This window comes from Kogia breviceps, chromosome 6 (genome assembly GCF_026419965.1).
Source record: "Kogia breviceps isolate mKogBre1 chromosome 6, mKogBre1 haplotype 1, whole genome shotgun sequence".
NCBI classification, from domain to species: Eukaryota; Metazoa; Chordata; class Mammalia; order Artiodactyla; family Physeteridae; genus Kogia; species Kogia breviceps.
The window spans coordinates 88,091,515-88,112,132 of record NC_081315.1 but is presented as its reverse complement, the minus strand read 5'-3'; positions in this window follow the sequence as shown (position 1 = coordinate 88,112,132).

Here is a 20,618-nt window from a genome sequence, read left to right as displayed (position 1 = left end):
CCCAAGCTCATCATCAGTTTTTAGCACTGAATAATATTCCGTTGACTGGATGTAACACAGTTTGTTTATGTATTCACCTACTGAAGGACATCTTGGTTGCTTCCAAGTTTTGGCAATTATGAACAGAGCTGCTATAAACATTGTGTGTACATTTTCAGTTCCTTTAGGTAAATACCAAGGAGCACAATTGCTGGATCATATGGAAGATTGTGCTTAATTTTGTAAGAAACTGCAGAAGTCTTTCTCAAAGTGACTGCAATTTTACATTCCCACCAGCAATAAGTGAATGTCCTGTTGAACCATATCCTCAACAGCATTTGGTGTTGTCAGATTGGGATTGACACATATACACTAATATGTATAAAATGGATAACTAATAAGAACCTGCTGTATAAAAAAATAAATAAAATTCAAAAAAAAATGTGTTTTGGACTTTGACCATTCTAATAGGTATAGTATATCATTGTTGTTTTAATTTGCAGTTTCCTAATAACATGATGTTGAGCATCTTATTATATACTGATTTGCCATATCTTGTTGGTGAACTGTCAGTTCAAATGTTTTGCGCATTTTAAATTAGGTGCTTATTTTCTTACTGAGTTCTAGGAGTTTTGTGTATATTTGGGGTAACTGTTCTTTATCAGATATGTCTTTGCAATTATTTTCTCAAAGTCTGTGGCTTGATATGTAGTCTTGCACTGTGCATTTTAGTCTACAATCCATTTTGAGTTCTTTTTTTTTTCTTTTTTTTTTTTTTTTTTTTTTTTTTTTTGCGGTACGCGGGCCTCTCTCACTGTTGTGGCCTCTCCTGTTGCGGAGCATAGGCTCTGGACGCGCAGGCTCAGAGGCCATGGCCCACAGGCCCAGCATTCTGCGGCATGTGGGATCTTCCCAGACCAGGGCACGAACCCGTGTCCCCTGCATAGGCAGACGGGACTCTCAACCTCTGCGCCACCAGGGAAGCCCCTTGAGTTAATTTTTGTGAATGATATGAGGCCTGTGTCTAGATTCTTTATTTTTTCTTTATTTTTTATTTTCATTTATTTATTTATTTGCATGTGGATATTCAGTTGTTCTAGCACCATTTGTTGAAAATATTATCTTTGCTCCTTTGGCAAAGATCAGTTCACTATATCTCTGTGGGTCTACTTCTGGGTTCTCTCTTCTGTTCCATTGGTTTATTTGTGTATTCTTTTGCCAGTATCTCACTTTCTTGATTACTGTAGTTTTAGTAAGTTTTGACATTGAGTAGTGTCAGTCCTCCAACTTTGTTCTTCCTCAATATTGTGTGGCTATTCTGGGTCTTTTGCCTCTGCATATAAACTTTAGAATCAGTTTATAAATTTCTATAAAATAATTGTCTGGGATTTTGATTTGGATTATGTTTAATCTGTAGATCAATTTGAGAAGAACTGATTTGACAGTATTGAATCTTACTATTTATGAACATGTACTACCTCTCCATTTATTGAGTTCAATTTCTTTCATCAGAATTTTATATTTTCTTCATATATATCTTGTGCATATTTTGTTAGTTTATACCTAGGTATTTGACGTTTTGGTATGATAATTAAAATGGTATTATGTATGTAATTTCAACTTCTACCTATTCATTCTTGGCATGTAGGAAGGTGATTGATTTTTGTTTATTAACTTTGTATCCTGCAACCTTGCTACAATTACTTATTACTTCCAGAAGATTTGTTTGTTTGTTTTGTTCCTTCCAGATTTTCTACATAGACAGTCATGTCATCTGTGAACAAAGACAGTAAGTTTATTTCTTCTTTGCCACTCTCTACATTTTTATTTCCTTTTCTTGACCTGTTGCATTACCTGGAAATTTTGGCACAATGTTGAAAAGGAGTGGTGAGGGGAAACTTCCTTTCCTTTTCCCGAATCTTAGTGTGGGAAACTTTGAGTTTCTCACTATGAAGTATGTTAGGTTTAGACTTTTGTAGATTTTTTTTTAATCAAGTTGATGATATCCCCTCTAATCCTAGTTTCCTGGCAGTTTCTATTATGAATGTGTATTGGAGCCTCCTCCCCACCCAAGTTTAACTTTATAAATAATAATCTCACTTAACAGATTACTTCACTACATGCTAGTGCAATTTTTGTTTTGTCAAAAGAATACAGAAGAAGTAACATTATTTTAAGCTAACTCTATCATGGATTTGTTGGTGAGATTTCATGAAATGTTGGCTAATATCTACTGTGATGTTATATTAGGGTAAACTACTATGGGAAACAGAATAATGCCTCTACTCCCCAAAATGCCCATGTCCTTATCCCTGGAACTGTGAATATGGTACCTTACATGGCAAGAAGATTTTTCTCATGTGATAAAGGTTAAAGATCTTGAGATGGAGAGATTATCTTGAATTACCTGGATGGGCCTAATATAATCACTAGGGTACTTATAAGAAGGATACAGATATTCAGAATTAGAGTAGAAAATGTGATAACACAAACAGAGGATACAGATATTAAACTGCTGCCTTCAAGGATGGAGGAAGGGGCTATGTACCAATGCATCCAGGTGACCTATAGAAGTTAGAACAGGCAAGGAAACAGTTTCCCCCCTACAGTCTCCAAAAGGAATACAGAACTGCTTACTATTTTGGCCTTTGGACCAACAGAACTGTATAACAAAATAAATTGGTGTTGCTTTAAGTCATTATTTGTGATGTTTGTCATGGCAGGAATAGGAAATTTAAACTACCACTTTTCATTATACTATTGTGAGATGAGTTTGGGAAAACTGGTCATTTGTTTGACTTGGAGAAAATTTACATAATTTAAAGCAAATCCTGGCTGTTCTATCAGTTCATCACAGAGAATTGCTTTTTATTTAAAGAAATGCCCTCTTTTTTGTCACCTGTGCTTACTATAGGGATTATCTGTTTATACAAAACTGTCTTGGTGTTACATGGCTGTATTCAACAAGCAGAATCAACTAGCTGTTACATCCAACCCAGTATTTATCAAAAGTTCAGCTGAGAAAATAAGTAAAACTATTGGGAAAAACACTTAATTTCTTTTCATTTGTGCTAAAAAGATACCAAGATTCAGTCATATTAGCTGGTATTTGGGTTCCTATAACAGTATTGCTTTTTTCCACCCATATTCCAGTCTTCCTTTCCATTGTCTCATGAATAATTGTCCTTGTTTAATAAAGGCTCTGTTGAGTCATTCCTGAATGATGTTAGATCCTGGTGGATAATTGTTTCTTTTATATTTTGTGGATGTTTTAGATATAAGATTTCATTTTTGAGTAATCTTTTAAAAGCTTTAGAGACAAGCTTGCATTTAATTCATGGGAAGAAAACTATATACAACTTTGAAATAGTCATTTTATCCTCATTCTTAACTCCAGTTATTCTCATCCCTATTTTTATATCTTATAAATTATATTTAATTAATTTTATCATATTTTATGAACTCTTCATATAGGCCAGTTTAAAAGGTTTAGGTACATAACTAATTAATTAAATAAAATTGGTAAAAATACATAATATCAAACCTATATTTTTAAAAGTTGGGTATAATGATGACAAAGTAACAAGATTCATTTGTATTGGTAAAATTTTCCAGCAACACAATTGAGTTAATTACTCCCATTTTCTTAAGGAAGCATTATTTATTATAATTTCCTGTGAGTTTCTTTGAATAATTTTAGAATTTTCCTTGATTCCCTGGTATTCAGAGAGTTGAATGATCAATTTTTTTTGGAAACTTACTGAGTCCATTAATTATTATTTTATATTTTGATTTCACTTGTTTTACTGAAACATTTTTGTTTTAAAATAAAATTTGAGCTTATGAAGGCAAAAACTATTTCTATTTATTTCATATTTTTTAGTCTCTCATTATGACTTTCTTGCTTACATTTTTGTTGCTTTCTCTGGGGGTTAGCACAATTAATAAGCCAAGTTAGGAGAACAGAATTTGCTGTAAGCATTCTCAGTATAAAAGGCTTAATACAGGAATTAAAAGTTAGATGACTGTCAGAAAAGCTGAGGGCAGAGTAAAAGTCAAGAGAGCTTCTGAAAAGTTCAGAAAGTTGCCAGCCAAGATCAAGGAAGCACATATGGAAGTTCTCCCTTGAGATAACAAATTAAGGATGTCAGAATCACACTGTAAACTGCTCAACGTCTCCCTATTACTCAACCAGTCCCTAACTTGAATATAACAACTACATGCAGCTGTGAATCCAATTTGCATCCTGCTTTATCCACATGGAGAATCAAACTTTAGAGTTTCTGTTTGGCAGTCTCAACCAACAAGGGGTGTGTGTGTGTGTGTGTGTGTGTGTGTGTGTGTGTGTGTGTGTGTGTGTGTGTGTGTGTAGAGGGAGAGAGGGATGGGGGGAAGGAGGGAGAGAAAGAGAGAGCGAAATAAGCTATTTTTAAAAAATTGGCTCATTTAATTGTGAAAGCTTGGGAAGTCCAAAATGTGCAAGATGGGTCAGCAGACTGGAGATGAGGGAAGAGTTGAACTTCAAGTCCAAAGGCAGTGTACTGGCAGAATTTCTTCTTCCTTAAAAGAGGCTAGTCTTTATGCTATTAAGGTCTTGAATTCATCGGATGAACCCCACCCACATTATGGAGGTCACTCTGATTTTCTCTAAGTTCACCAATATAAATGTTAATCTCATCCAAAAAATTCACCTTCACAGAAACATCCAGAACACAGTTTGACCAAATATCTGGGCATCATGACTCAGCCAAGTTGACACATAAAACTAACCATCACAGCCATACTATAAGCTTTCAGTTTCTTTGTTTATTTTTTGTTCTCAGAACTTAAAACCATGAGTTTAATGCTTTATTTATCCAAGTTTTCCAGTGTGGTAAGGAGTCATCTCATATAACCTCTGTTTTATTTTCATCTGTAAGATTCTGTTATTACTAAAATGTACTACAATCTCAAATCTCTCTCTTCTTTAGGCCCTTGAATACATGCAAATAGAATTTATGTAACTAATTTGGCCCTTGTCTACCAGGACCTCATTTAATATTGGTAATGAAATCATTACCACCTTTTATTTCTAATCAGATCAAATAACTTATTCCAGATCCCCATGTTCAAGATTCTATTCTTTTGAGACCACTTTCAGTATCTTAAATTGAATTTATGCAGTAAAATGTATGCCAGTTAATATATTCTGAGTATAAAATATTTAATATAGGAATTATGGACTTACATAATAATGGCAGAGCTGAATAGTGAAGGACAGGGATGCAGGTGCTAGAAGTCAGAGAAGCTAAGTCTGAAGATCTGATCCTACAACACTAAGGAGTTTATTTCTCTCAGTCTCCCAATAAAGCTGTTGCAGTTTTCAGGAATTAGTGCCCAACTATACAGGAAATGTGTTTTGAAGAAATATAAATGCAAGATTCTCTTCTGCAGTTCAGAAGATACCTTTGATATGGATGACAGTGATGCCAAGTTTATAACAGTCACCCACACAAATGTCTAACATGTGGGAGGAAATCAGAAAGTATATATTTAGTTAAATTGATTTGTTCCATTACTGCAGGTTGTATGATGCAACATTTAAAACTGTCTGGTTTGCCCAATAAAATGGAATAGTCAACTAATTATTTCTGCTATCATACACATAACCATGTCATTCACTGATCATGGTATGTGGTATTTGTCAACAAAACATATTTTGTTAATAGCACTACTCTTAGAATAAAAGTTTACCTCCTATGTTTGATTCTTGGTATTTGTATTTGGTAATGTATTTCTCTGAGAACTCAGTTATCTTTGAAGCGGAATCCTCCTAACAAAATGTCTAGTACCAAAGACCAAAAATCTCACTGTGTTATCAGTAAAAGCCAAATAGCCATACCAAAGGATCTACCCTACAAATGGCCCATTTCTTTTGAACAAATTGACCAATTCAAAAGAATTCCTTCCTCCCTCCCTCCCTCCCTCCCACCTTCCCTCCCTCCCACCTAATTTAATCATTTCCCCTTTAGCCCATTAGCCCAGCATGTGAATGAAATGAATAAATTCTGGGCTTATCAGCTAGTGCTCAAAACAAAGCACATTAGTTGTTTTTTGTTTTTGTTTTTTTTTGCGGTACGCGGGCCTCTCACCATTGCGGTCTCTCCTGTTGTGGAGCGCAGGCTCCGGACGCGCAGGTTCAGCGGCCATGGCTCACGGGCCCAGCCGCTCCGCGGCATGTGGGATCTTCCCGGACTGGGACACGAACCCGTGCTCCCTGCATTGGCAGGCAAACTCCCAATCACTGCGCCACCAGGGAAGCCCCAGCACATTAGTTTTTAAGAATCAAGTCATTCCTCTGATCCAAAAAGTTTAGCGTATTACCATGTTAGAATGCTTTCCAGATTCCTAGAGAATCTTAACACATCCATCATGGTCCTACATAATCTTGCCATTGCCTGTGTCCAGAACCTAATTTTCTGCCACTGGCTTTATTAATATACATCAGCCATACCGGCTTGCTTTCTCTTCCTCAAAATTGCCAAGCTCATTACTGTCTCAGACCTTGGCATAGGCTGCTCTCTCTGTGTGGAATTAATGCCCTTGGAACTGACCATGTCTCACTTTGCATAATCATTCAGATGTCAGCTCAGATAGACAATTCTCAGAGAGGCTCTTCCTGCCTCTTCCTAGTAATTCCCTCTAGATCAGTCCCCTGTTTTATATCTCTACTACCATTTATATCTGAAATTATCTCAATTACTTAACATTTATGATCGCTTCTTCTCTATTAAATATCAGGGATGCAGTTTGATCAGTGTTGCTTTCTTGGTGCCTGGATCAGTTTCTAGAGCAATCTGTGTGTATTTGTGTGTGTGGTTATCTACATATACACAGAATAAACACAGATGTAATTAATCAATTAAATCTCTGTATCTTAATTCTTTTCACATAAAACTGAAGACCCATTGGAGACTTTTTTAATTTGGCAAAATCTCTGTCAGATTCTGGAAGCCAACTGAAGAAGACATACTTTCTAACCAAAAGCAGTGTGCTTGCTTTTAAATGTAACAAGGGAAACCCCAGAACCTAGATATTTCTTCCAACTGTATTACAGATGCTGGCCTTTTTGATGTAGAATTTTTGGAACTGCTATGGTCTACAGATGCTCAAATTGCTTAGTGAATCTCCATCTTTGTACTTATGGTAAATGGCTCCAGTTTCCCAAATCTGGCCTATAGCCTTTTGTTGACTAAGCCAGCTCTCTGACTCATGACCACTGCTATTTTTCTCCCAGAAGCCACTTCTCACTTTTCTGAAGCACACCTTCTGATTTCTGTGGGATTGTTTCTCCTCAGTTGTGTGTTTTCCTAATGTCTTTGACCCAAATGTGAACACAGAAATGCCTATTAATTGCCCACAAGGACAGTGGCTACATCTTCAGCAGTACTTTAATTAAAGTCAGGGATGGCCCAAGGGAAACAGATGAATATAGAGACACATTTGCAAATGCTATTAGGTGGAGCTTCTCTAATAGCCCATGGACCCACAGACCCAGAGACCACTGCTGATCTCTGTCAGCCTAGGAAGATGCCTTCCTGCCCATTCCCAAGACCATGCTATGTGACAGTATCCAGCTTTCCTTTTCCTCACAGAAGTATCTTTGAATATGCCTAGGAAATTACTGGAGCAAACTTTCTTTAAAGGTGTTTTCGAGGTCTAATTGACATGCAACAAACAACACATTTAAAGTACAATTTAATGAATTTTGACATAGCTAGACTCCCCTGAAACCATCAGCATAATCAAGATTTCTTTGACTCATGAGTTGTTTAGAAGTTTATTTAAACTTTAGATATTTGGGGATTTCTCAGATTTTCTGTAATGGATATCTGATTTATTTCGGTTGTGATCAGAGAATATGTATTACTTGAATCATTTTAAATTTATTGAGACTTTTTTATGGCCCATATATAGTCTATTTTGATAAATTTTCCATGTGATCTTGAAAAGAATTTATATTCTAATGTTGCTGGAAGAATTACATCAATTTAGTTGATAATATCTTTTAAGTCTTCTGTATGCCTAACAATTTTCTGTAAGAGATGAAATTTTTACTACAATTGGAAAAATGTATATTATGGACAGATCTTGAAGATTACCAGGTTTTGTTTCATATTGTCTGAAAATCTGCATTTAGGTACATAAGTAAGATTGGTTAATTGATTATCATTATAAAACAGATCTCTGAACCCCAGTATTATTTTTTTAACATTTTTATTGAATTATAATTGCTTTACAATGGTGTGTTAGTTTCTGCTTTATAACAAAGTAAATCAGCTATACATATACATATATCCCCATATCTCCTCCCTCTTGTGTCTCCCTCCCACCCTCCATATCCCAGCCCTCTAGGTGGTCACAAAGCACGAAGCTGATCTCCATGTGCTATGCGGCTGCTTCCCACTAGCTATCTGTTTTACATTTGGTAGTATATATAAGTCCATGCCACTCTCTAACTTCATCCCAGTTTTCCCTTCCCCCTCCCCATGTCCTCAAGTCCATTCTCTATTTCTGCATCTTTATTCCTCCCCTGCCCCTAGGTTCTTCATAACCTTTTTTTTTTTTTTTTTTTTTTTTTTAGATTCCATATATATATGTTAGCATACAGTATTTGTTTTCCTCTTTCTGACTTACTTCATTCTGTATGAGAGACTCTAGGACAATCCACCTCACTACAAATAACTCAATTTTGTTTCTTTTTATGGCTCAGAAATATTCCATTGTATGTATATGCCACATCTTCTTTATCCATTCCTCTATTGACGGACACTTAGGTTGTTGCCATGTCCTGGCTACTGTAAATAGTGCTGCAATGAACACTGTGGTACATAACTCTTTTTGAATTATGGTTTTCTCACGATTTATGCCCAGTAGTGGGATTGCTGAGTCATATTGTAGTTCTGTTATGAGTTTTTTAAGGAACCACCATACTGTTCTCCATAGTGGCTGTATCAATGCACATTACCACCAACAGTGAAAGAGGGTTCCCTTTTCTCCACACCCTCTACAGCATTTATTGTTTGTAGACTTTTTGATGATGGCCATTCTGACAGGTGTGAGGTAATACCTCATTGTAGTTTTGTTTTGCATTTCTCTAATGATTTGTGATGTTGAGCATTCTTTCATGTGTTTGTTGGCAATCTGTATGTTTTCTTTGGAGAAATGTCTATTTAGGTCTTCTGCCCATTTTTGGATTGGGTTGTTTGTTTTTTGATATTGAGCTGCATGAACTGCTTATAAATTTTGGAGATAAATCCATTGTCAATAGGTTCATTTGCAAATATTTCCTCCCATTCTGAGAGTTGTCCTTTCATCTCATTTATGGTTTCCTTTGCTATGCAAAAGCTTTTAGTTTCATTTGGTCCCATTTGTTTATTTTTCTTTTTTTTTCCATGTCTCCAGGAGGTGGGTCAAAAACGATCTTGCTGTGATTTATGTCATAGAGTGTTCTGCCTATGTTTTCCTCAAAGAGTTTTATAGTGTCTGGCCTTACATTTAGATCTTTAATCTATTTTGAGTTTATTTTTGTGTATGGTGTTAGGGAGTGTTCTAATTTCATTCTCTTACATGTAGTTGTACAGTTTTCCCAGCACCACTTATTGAAGAGGCTGTGTTTTCTCCATTGTATATTCCTGCCTCCTTTATCAAAAATAAGATGACCATATGTGCATGGGTTTATCTCTGGGCTTTCTATCCTGTTCCATTGATCTATATTTCTGTTTTTGTTCCAGTACCATACTGTCTTGATTACTGTAGCTTTGTAGTATAGTCTGAAGTCACGGAGCCTGATTCCTCCAGCTCTGTTTTTCTTTCTCAAGATTGCTTTGGCTATTTGGGGTCTTTTGTGTTTCCATACAAATTGTGAAATATTTTGTTCTAGTTCTGTGAAAAGTGCCATTGGTCTTTTCATAGGGATTGCATTGAATCTGTAGATTGCTTTGGGTAGTATAGTCATTTTCACAATGTTGATTCTACCAGTCCAAGAACATGGTATATATCTCCATCTGTTCGTATCATCTTTAGTTTCTTTCATCAGTGTCTTACAGTTTTCTGCATACAGGTCTTTTGTCTCCTTAGGTAGTTTTATTCCTAGGTATTTTATTCTTTTTGTTGCAGTGGTAAATGGGTGTGTTTCCTTAATTTCTCTTTCAGATTTTTCATCATTAGTGTATAGCAATGCAAGAGATTTCTGTGCATTAATTTTGTATCCTGCAACTTTACCAGATTTATTGATGAGCTCTAGTAGTCTTCTGGTGGATTCTTTAGGATTTTCTATGTACAGTATCACATCATCTGCAAAAAAGTGACAGCTTTACTTCTTCATTTCTGATTTGGATTCTTTTCTTTCTTTTTCTTCTGTGATTGCTGTGGCTAAAACGTCCAAAATTATGTTGGATAATAATAGTGAGAGTGGGCAACCTTGTCTTCTTCCTGATCTTAGTGGAGATGGCTTCAGTTTTTCAACATTCAGAATGATGTTGGCTGTGGGTTTGTCATATATGGCCTTTATTATGTTGAGGTAAGTTCCCTCTATGCCTACTTTCTGTAGGGTTTTTATCATAAATGGGTGTTGAATTGTGTTGAACAATTTTTCTGCATCTATTGAGATGATCATATGGTTTTCCTCCTTCACTTTGTTAATATGGTGTATCACATTGTTTGATTTGCATATATTGAAGAATTCTTGCATTCCTGGGATAAACCCCACTTGAACATGGTGTATAATCCTTTTAATGTGCTGTTGGATTCTGTTTGCTAGTATTTTGTTGAGGATTTTTGCACCTATGTTCATCTGTGACATTGGCCTGTAGTTTTCTTTCTTTGTGACGTCTTTGTCTGGTTTTGGTATCAGGGTGATGGTGGCCTCATAGAATGAGTTTGGGAGTGTTCCTCCCTCTACTATCTTTTGGAAGAGTTTGAGAAGGATAGGTGTTAGCTCTTCCCTGAATGTTTGGTAGAATTCACCTGTGACGCCATCTGATCCTGGGCTTTTGTTTTTTGGAAGATGTTTACTCACTGTCTCAAGTTCAGTGTTTGTGATTAGTTTGTTTCTTTTTTCTATTTCTTGCTGGTTCCGTTTCGGAAGGTTATGCTCTTCTAAGGATTTGTCCGTTACTTCCAGCTTGTCCATTTTATTGGCATATAGTTGCTTGTATTAATCTCTCATGATCCTTTGTATTTCTTCAGTGTCAGTTGTTACTTCTCCTTTTTCTTTTCTAGTTCTGTTGATTTGAGTCTTCTCCCTTTTTTTCTTGATGCGTCTAGCTAATGGCTTATCAGTTTTGTTTATCTTCTCAAATAATTAGCTTTTTGTTTTATTGATCTTTGCTATTGTTTCCTTCATTTCTTTTTCATTTATTTCTGATCTGATCTTTATGATTTATTTCCTTCTGCTGACTTGTGGGGTTTTTTTGTTCTTTGTTCTCTGATTGCTCTAGGTGTAAGGTTAGGTTGTTTATTTTAGATGTTTCTTGTTTCTTGAGGTAGTATTGTATTGCTATAAACTTCTCTCTTAGAACTGCTTTTGCTGCATCCCACAGGTTTTGGGTCATCATGTTTTTCATTGTCATTTGTTTTTAGGTATTTTTTGATTTCCTGTTTGATTTATTCAGTGATCTCTTGGTTATTAAGTACTGTATTGTTTAGCTTCCATGTGTTTATATGTTTCACAGATTTTTTTCCTGTAATTGATATCCAGTCTCAACATTGTGGTCAGAAAAGATACTTGATACAATTTCAGTTTTCTTAAATTTACCAAGGCTTGATTTGTGACCCAAGATATGATCTGTCCTGGAGAATGTTCCATGAGCACTTGAGAAAAATGTGTATTCTGTTGTTTTTGGGTGGAATGTCCTATAAATATCAATTAAGTTCTTCATTTTTAATATATCATTTAAAGCTTGTGTTTCCTTATTTATTTTCATTTTGGATGATCTGTCCATTGGCGAAAGTGGGGTGTTAAAGTCCCCTACTGTGATTGTGTTACTGTCAATTTCCCCTTTTATGACTACTAGCATTTTCCTTACGTATTGAGATGCTCCTTTGTTGGGTGCATAAATATTTATAATTGTTATATGTTCTTCCTGGATTGATCCCTTGATCATTATGTAGTGTGATTTGTTGTCTCTTCTAATAGTCTTTATTTTAAAATCTCTTTTATCTGATATGAGAATTGCTACCCCAGCTTTTTTAAAATTTCCATTTGCATGGAATATCTTTCTGCGTCCTCTCACTTTCAGTCAGTATGTGTCTGTAGGTCTGAAGTTGGTCTCTGGTAGGCAGCATATATACAGGTCTTTTTGGTGTGTCCATTCACCCAGTCTGTGTGTTTTGCTTGGAGCATTTAATCCATTTACATATAAGGTAATTATCAATATGTGTATCCCTTTTACCATTTTCTTAATTGTTTTGGATTTGTAATTGTAGGTCTTTTCCTTCTCTTGTGTTTCCTGCCTAGAGATGTTCCTTTAGCATTTGTTGTAAAGCTGGTGTGGTGGTTCAGAATTCTCTTAGCTTTTGCTTGTCTGTAAAGGTTTTAATTTCTCCGTCGAAATCTGAATGAAATCCTTGCTGCGTAGAATAATGTTGGTTGTAGGTTTTTGCCTTTCATCACTTTAAATATGTCCTGCCGCTGCCTTCTGGCTTGAAGAGTTTCTGCTGAAAGATCAGCTGTTAACCTTATGCGGATTCCCTTTTATGTTATTTGTTATTTTTCCCTTTCTGCTTTTAATATTTTTTCTTTGTATTTAATTTTTGATAGTTTGATTAATATGTGTCTTGGTGTGTTTCTCCTTGGATTTATCCTGTATGGGACTCTCTGTGCTTCCTGGACTTAACTATTTACTTTCCCATATTAGGGTAGTTTTCTACTATAACCTCTTCAAATATTTTCTCAGTCCCTTTCTTTTTCTCTTCTTCTTCTGGGACCCCTATAATTTGAATGTTGGTGTGTTTAATGTTGTCCCAGAGGTCTCTGAGACTGTCCTCAAGTCTTTTCATTCTTTTTTCTTTATTCTTCTCTGTGTTAGTTATTTCCACTATTTTATCTCTGGTTCACTTATCCATTCTTCTGCCTCAGTTATTCTGCTATTGATTCCTTCTAGAGAATTTAAAATTTTATTTATTGTGTTGTTCATCGTTGTTTGTTTGATCTTTAGTTCTTCTAGGTCCTTGTAAAACGTTTCTTGTATTTTCTCCATTGTATTTGCAAGATTTTGGATCATCTTTACTATCATTACTCTGAATTCTTTTTCAGGTAGACTGCTTGTTTCCTCTTCATTTGTTTGGGCTGGTGGGTTTTTACCTTGCTCCTTCATCTGTTGTGTATTTCTCTGTCTTGTCACTTTGCTTAACTTACTGTGTTTGGGGTCTCCATTTCACAGGCTCCAGGTTTGTAGTTCCTGTTGTTTTTGATGTCTGCTCCCAGTGGTTAAGGTTGGTTCAGTGGGTTGTGTAGGCTTCCTGGTGGAGGGGACTGGTGCCTGTGTTCTGGTGGATGAGGCTGGATCTTGTCTTTCTGTTGGGCAGGACCACATCCGGTGGTGTGTTTTGGGGTGTCTGTGACCTTATTATGGTTTTATGCAGCTTCTCTGATACAGGGTGTCATTGTGTTCCTTTCTTGATATTTGTTTGGCATAGTGTGTCCACCACTGTAGCTAGCTGGTCATTGAGTGGAGCTGTGTCTTAGAATTGAAATGGAGATCTCTGGTAGTACTTTCACCATTTGATATTACATGGAGCCGGTAGGTCTCTGGTTGACCAATGTCCTGATCTCGGCTCTCCCACCTCAGAGGAACAGGCTTGACAACCGGCGGGGGCACCAAGACCCTATCAACCACATGGCCCAGAGGAAAAGGGAGAAAAAAAGAAGGAAAGAAAGAAAAAATAATAAAATTATTAAAATAAAAAATAAGAAATAATCATTAAATTTTTTAATATTAAAAAGTAATTAAAAAAGAAAATAAAAATGAAAGAAAGAAAGAAGAGAGCAACCAAACCAAAAAACAAATCCACCAATGATAACTAGTGCTGAAAACTATACTAAAAAAAAACCCCCAAACAAACAAAAAAAAACAGACAGAACTCTAGGACAAATCGTAAAAGCAAAGCTCTGCGGACAAAATCACACAAAAAAAACATACACATATACGCTCACAAAAAGAGAAAAAGTAAAAATATATATATATATCATTGCTCCCCAAGTCCACCGCCTCAAATTTGGGATGATTCATTTGTCTATTCATGTATTCCAGAGATGTGGGTACATCATGTTGATTGTGGAGATTTAATCTGCTGCTCCTGAGGCTGCTTGGAGAGATTTCTCTTTCTCTTCTTTGTTTGCACGGCTCCTGGGGTTCAGCTTTGATTTGGCCCTGCCTCTACGTGTAGGTCACCTGAGGGCATCTGTTCTTCGCTCAGACAGGATGGTGTTAAAGGAGCAGCTGATTTGGGGGCTCTGGCTCACTCAGGCCGGGGGAGGGAGGGGTACGGCATGCGGGGCGAGCCTGAGGCGGCAGAGGCTGGTGTAATGTTGCAACAGTCTGAGGTGTGCTGTGTGTTCCTTCCGGGGAAGTTGTCCCTGGATCACAGGACCCTGGCAGTGGCAGGCTGCACAGGCTCCCAGGAGGGGAGGTGTGGATAATTACCTGTTCTTGCACAGAGGCTTCTTGGTGGCTGCAGCAGCTGTCTTAGCGTTTCATGCCCATCTGTGGTGTCTGCGCTGTTAGCCGCAGCTCTCACCCATCTCTGGAGCTTGTTTAGGCGGTGCTCTGAATCACCTCTCCTCATGCACTCTGAAACAATGGTCTCTTGCCTCTTAGGCAGTTCCAGGCTTTTTCCCAGACTGCCTCCCTGCTAGCTGTGGTGCTCTAGCCCCCTTCAGGCTGTTTTCATGCAGCCAACCCCAGTCCTCTCCCTGGGATCCAACGGAAGCCCGATCCTCAGCTCCTAGCCCTCTCCCACCCTGGTGGGTGCGCAGACAAGCCTCTCGAGCTGGTGAGTGCTAGTCAGCACCGATCCTCTGTGTGGGAATCACTCCGCTTTGCCCTCTGCACCCCTGTTGCTGTGCTCTCCTCCATGGCTCCGAAGCTTCCCCCTTCCGCCACCGCCTGTCTCCGCCAGTGAAGGGCCTTCCAAGTGTGTGGAAACCTTTCTCCTTCACAGCTCCCTCCCAGAGGTGCAGCTCCCATACCTATTCTTTTGTCTCTGTTTTTTTTTTTTTTTTTTTTTTTTTTTTGCCCTACCCCGGTACGTGGGGAGTTTCTTGCCTTTTGGGAGGTCTGAGGTCTTCTGCCAGCATTCAGTAGGTGTTCTGTAGGAGTTGTTTCACGTGTAGATGTATTTCTGATATATTTGTGGGGAGGAAAGTGATCTCCACGTCTTACTCTTCCACCATATTGAAGGTCTCCCTCCCCAGTATTATTTTTGCTCTTAAATCTTTTCTGATATCAATAATGCCATTCCATTTTTCTTTGGATTAATGGAAGGATGTCATATTGTTTTCATTTTTTAATTTTAACCTATTTTGTCTTTATATTTAAAGTAGGTTTAGGACTTCCCTGGCAGTCCAGTGCTTGAGACTCTGCACTTCCACTGCAGGGGGCACGGGTTCAATCCCTGGTCTGAGAACTGGGATCCTGCATGCCACATGGTGTGACCAAAAAAACAAAATTAATTTTAAAAACTAAAGTGGGTTTTATGTAGGCAACATATAGACAATCCTTTGTTGTTTTGTTTTGTTTTTATCCAACCTGGTAATCTCTTTAATTTAGGTGTTTAGATCATAAACATTTAAAGTGAATATTATAATTGATAAGTTTATATCTTGTTATTTGTTTTCTATTTATCCTGTTCTTTGAGTTTTCCTTTTATTCTACCTTCTTTTGAATAAATTGGGTAATTTTTATTTTCCATTTCATACCCTTTGTTGCTTTATTTACTATAAATCTTATGTTATTTTAGTGGTCTCATTAGTGTTTATATTTTATATTTTTAACTCATTATACTCTATTTTCAACTCATATTATACAACTCAACATGTAGTTTAAGAACCCCATAAGTGTGCACTTTCACTTCTTATTTAATATTTTTAAAAAAGAAAAATAGGCTCATATTCATAAAATTCACTGACTTTAGCAAATGACTCATGACTGACAAGCAAAAGTCCTGATATTATGATGGAATGGTTCTTTTAGGGCACCAAGTTTGTGACAACACCTTGAAGTTTGTACTCTTATACAAAATGCTGTATGTTTTCTTAATTAATAAAGTATTCTTCTAAAGACAAAGTACATATAAATAAGAACTGTATTAATTTTCTAGGGATGCTGTAACAAATTACCACTAACTTAACTGGGTGGCTTAACAACAGAAGTTTATTCTCTCACAGTTCTGGATGGTAAAAGTTAAAATTCAAGGTGTCAGCAGGATGCACTCCCTCTGGAAACTTCTGGGAAGAATCTTTCCTTGTCTCCTCCAGCTTCTGGTGCTTTCTGACATTTCTAGACTTTCTTTGCTGCATCACTCCTATCTCTCCCTTCATGTTCATATTGCCTCTTTGTCTTCATGTTCCTTTCCTCTGAATCTTCTTTAAGGACATTTGTCATTGGATTTAGGGTCCATCTACATAATTTAGGATGACCTCATTTCTAGATTGTTAAATTATATCTGCAAAGACTTTTTTCCAAATAAAGATTCATAGGTTCTGAAGGTTAAGGACTTGGGCATGTATCCTTGGGGGAAGCAGGGAACCATTCAACTCACTACCCAACCAAAAAGTAAAAGTGGATGTAGCTCAGCTCATTTACCCATTATAGTACATTTGCAAAATTTTTGTTTCCTATCACCCAAATTTATATTGCTGGTTCAGATGGCGTAATTTTCCTAAGTACCCCAAAAGTAATATCATCTAAACAAAAATTAAGAGTATTCTTGAGTCATTTTTGCTCTTCATGTCTTTGAAACAACAAAGAAGGACATTATTGCATTTTCTGGAGTGGTTGTCCTAATGGTCAAGGGGAAACATTGTTTCTTGTATCCAATGGGCTTAAACTGGAGAAGAACTGACACTCAGAACAACTTATAGCATGTCTTAATTTTTACATGTTCAGGGATGATTTTAAAGACCAAAATATCTATAGGACTACAAATGGCTCACAGTCTTCAGAATAAATGTTTCAGTTACTCAGTCAGGTTGGGGGGAAGAAAAGGCATCAGAATTAATGTCTAAAGTCAAGTACAACATGAAATGGTTAGTAAAAGAAGGAAGTCATAAATACAGCCACATAACCATACAATTTCAGAAATGAGGAACTTAATTTATAAACTATGTGTTCTTTATATATTTATATATATTGGATATATATAAATATATATATATATCCCATCTGGAAGAAAGATGGGCATAATTCAGAGCTGGATATAGTGATAAATAAGAACTTTTGTTTACTTTTTTGGGAGATAGCAGGTAACACTTCATTTACAGAAGGAATAATTACCTTAGTTAGACAACATCATGCTTCAATTTCAATTATTTTTACTTGAAACTTAAATATACATAGAAGGTTATCTTTTGAGGAAAATTAATTGGTGTAGTGCCAGTTTCACCCATTTCCTCCTTTGTATCATCTTCTCATTGTTTCATGCCTGAAAGAATGGAATTTCCTCTCTGAGGGTTTCTGACAGTAGATTACTATTTTAATTTCTAACTTGGGAGACGCACATGTGAGATTTAAAATGTTGGAAGATGGACTTCCCTGGTGGTACAGTGGTCAAGAATCCACCTGCCAATGCAGGGGACACAGGTTCAAGCCCTGGTCCAGGAAGATCCCACATGCTGTGGAGCAACTAAGCCCGTGCACCACAAATACTGAGCCTGTGCTCTAGATCCCATGAGCCACAACTGCTGAGCCTGCATGGTGCAACTACTGAAGCCCATGCTCCTAGAGCTTGTGTTCCACAACAAGAGAAGCCACCACAATGAGAAGCCCACACACCGCAGCAAAGAATAGACCCCGCTCACAGCAATGAAGACCCAATGCAGCCAAAAAAAATTTTTTTTAATAAATACATAAATAAAATAAAATGTTGGAAGAGAAGTAGAAGTTGAGTTTAGTAGACAGATTTTCAAGTAGTCTCTGACCTTTCCATTTGATTTTGTGTTGTCATCACAAAATGTCCTTATTTATCAGTGTATCCCTGGAACATACCAGATTGTCTGCCACATTTAAGGACTCAAAATATTTTTTTTGAATTAAGTATAAAGAAAATACTTTATAATAGCTTCATTGAGATATATAATAGCTTTATTGAGATAAAATTCACATACCATCCAATTTATGCACAAAGTGTACAATTTAGTGGATTTTTGTGCAGCAGTTACCACAGTCAATAGAACATTTTTATCACCCCAAAAAGAAACCTTCTGTTAGCCATAAATTCCCATAACCTCCCAACTCCTAGATAACTACCAATATACTTTCTAGCTCTATAGATTTGCCTATTTAAAAAATTATGTATAAATGAAATCATACAATATATAGTCCTTTGTAACTGGCTTCTTTCACTTAGCATGTTTTCAAGCTTCATCCATGCTAAGCATGTATCAGTACTTCATTAAAAAATCTTTGTTTAATTCTTCAAGAATAATTACAGACATGATGGTGTGATAGAAAAATTAAGTAACAAAGATACAGTAATCCACTAATATTGGTTCAAAATGTATTAGTTAATTACATTAATTTAATATAATGTAGCTTGAATTCATCTAAATTTTTATTTATAGCAGTTATAGTCACAGAGCTAAATTAAAAGAAGCAGGACAGTAAGCATTATTTTTGTCAAGGGTTCTTGAAGAATGTACTACTATTAAAACTTCATTGACATCCACCAGCATAAGTTTCTTTAGATTATGTCAATTTTTTCAGAAATAGTATGAGTCAGAAAATCATTGTCACCTTTCATGGAATAATTTGAAAGTGATGTGATCTTCTTTCAGAGCCTAACTTGATTACATGTTCTAAAAATGTGTTTTCTAGAAATCTCGTTATATTTTGTTTTTCAGTATATCCTATGTGCTTTTATGTATTTTTAATTGTGTTTAATTCTGGACACTGACATTTATTTTGATTGATGTCCTGTTATTTGTCATGAAATATAATAAACCTTTGGAAATGATTTACACTTTTCAATAGCTGTGTGCCTCTGATAATTCCAGGCATTCTTCATCATAAAACCTGACCTTAAGACTTACTATAAATCTACAGTATTCAAGAGAGTGTGGTATTGGCATGAAAGCAGACTGATCAGTGGAAACAAATAGAGAACCCGGAAATAGCCCTGAACATATATGTAATTCAATTTTTGACAAAGTTGTCAAGACAATTGAAAGGAGAAAACATAAACTTTAACAAAAATGGGGCTATGACAACTGGATATCCATATGCAGAGGATCCATACCTTGCACCATATGCAAAAATTAATTCAAAATGAAATATAGACCTAAATATAAAACCTAAAATTGTAAGGCTTCTAGAAGAAAATATCGGGAAAGTTCTTTGTGACCTGTGTTACGCAAAGACGCCTTAGGTGCAACACCAAAAGCATGACCCATAAAGAAAACGTTGATACTTTTGACTTGATCAAAATTCAGAAAGTGTTCTAAAGACACTGCTAAATTAATAAGAGGTAAAACATACTCTTAAATATTACCCAGCTTTTTCAATCCTGGGTATTTTCCCAGGAGAAATGAAAGCATGTCCTTAGAAATTTTGTACCCAAATTTTTTATAGCTGTTTGTATTAATCAAAAATTGGAAATAACATAAATGTCCTTTAATACATAAAATAATATACACATTTCATATCTATACAATAGAATACTACTAAACTATAAAAAGAATAAACTATTTACTCACATAACAAGGATGAATTCCTTTATCCCTTAAAATATTTGCTCTGACCCATTTTCTCTGTTCTCTTCTTTTGAACTCTTGAGTCCACATATTTTAGACTGTTGGATTTTTGTCACCGATATCCTGGATATTCATGTCTGTTGTCAGTGTTGTCTTTCCTATAGAGAGAAGACTATGGGACATGCATATATTTTGTGGGTATTCACATCATGTTAATCACAATATGGGATGGGTATGTGTGATACATATATTCACTCCCACTGAAGAGACAACATACATAGAAACACATGTTCACACACATACACACATTCTTACACACACAGACACACCCTTTCGGTAGTATATTACTGTGCCTTAGAGAAAGTGTGTACTTAACTGATAAAAATATAGTGAAATACATTTAAAACAATCTTTTTCTTCTTTTATATTCTACTTACATTCCTCCTTTATCTTCCCTCTGTAAAATGATGAAATACCTAAAGACTATAGTAATTAGGTGAAATACAAATATATTGAACACACAGAATGAAAGGAATTTCATTTGTGTGCTATACTAGCTTAAATATAAGCTGTCTTATAAGTGTTTGATATTCTGTTTCTATTCTGATGCAGAAAACCCATTATCATTTTCAACTTAAGGTAACCACAACAAAAAAGCCCAATCTGAAGAGTGGCAGTAGTAACATTG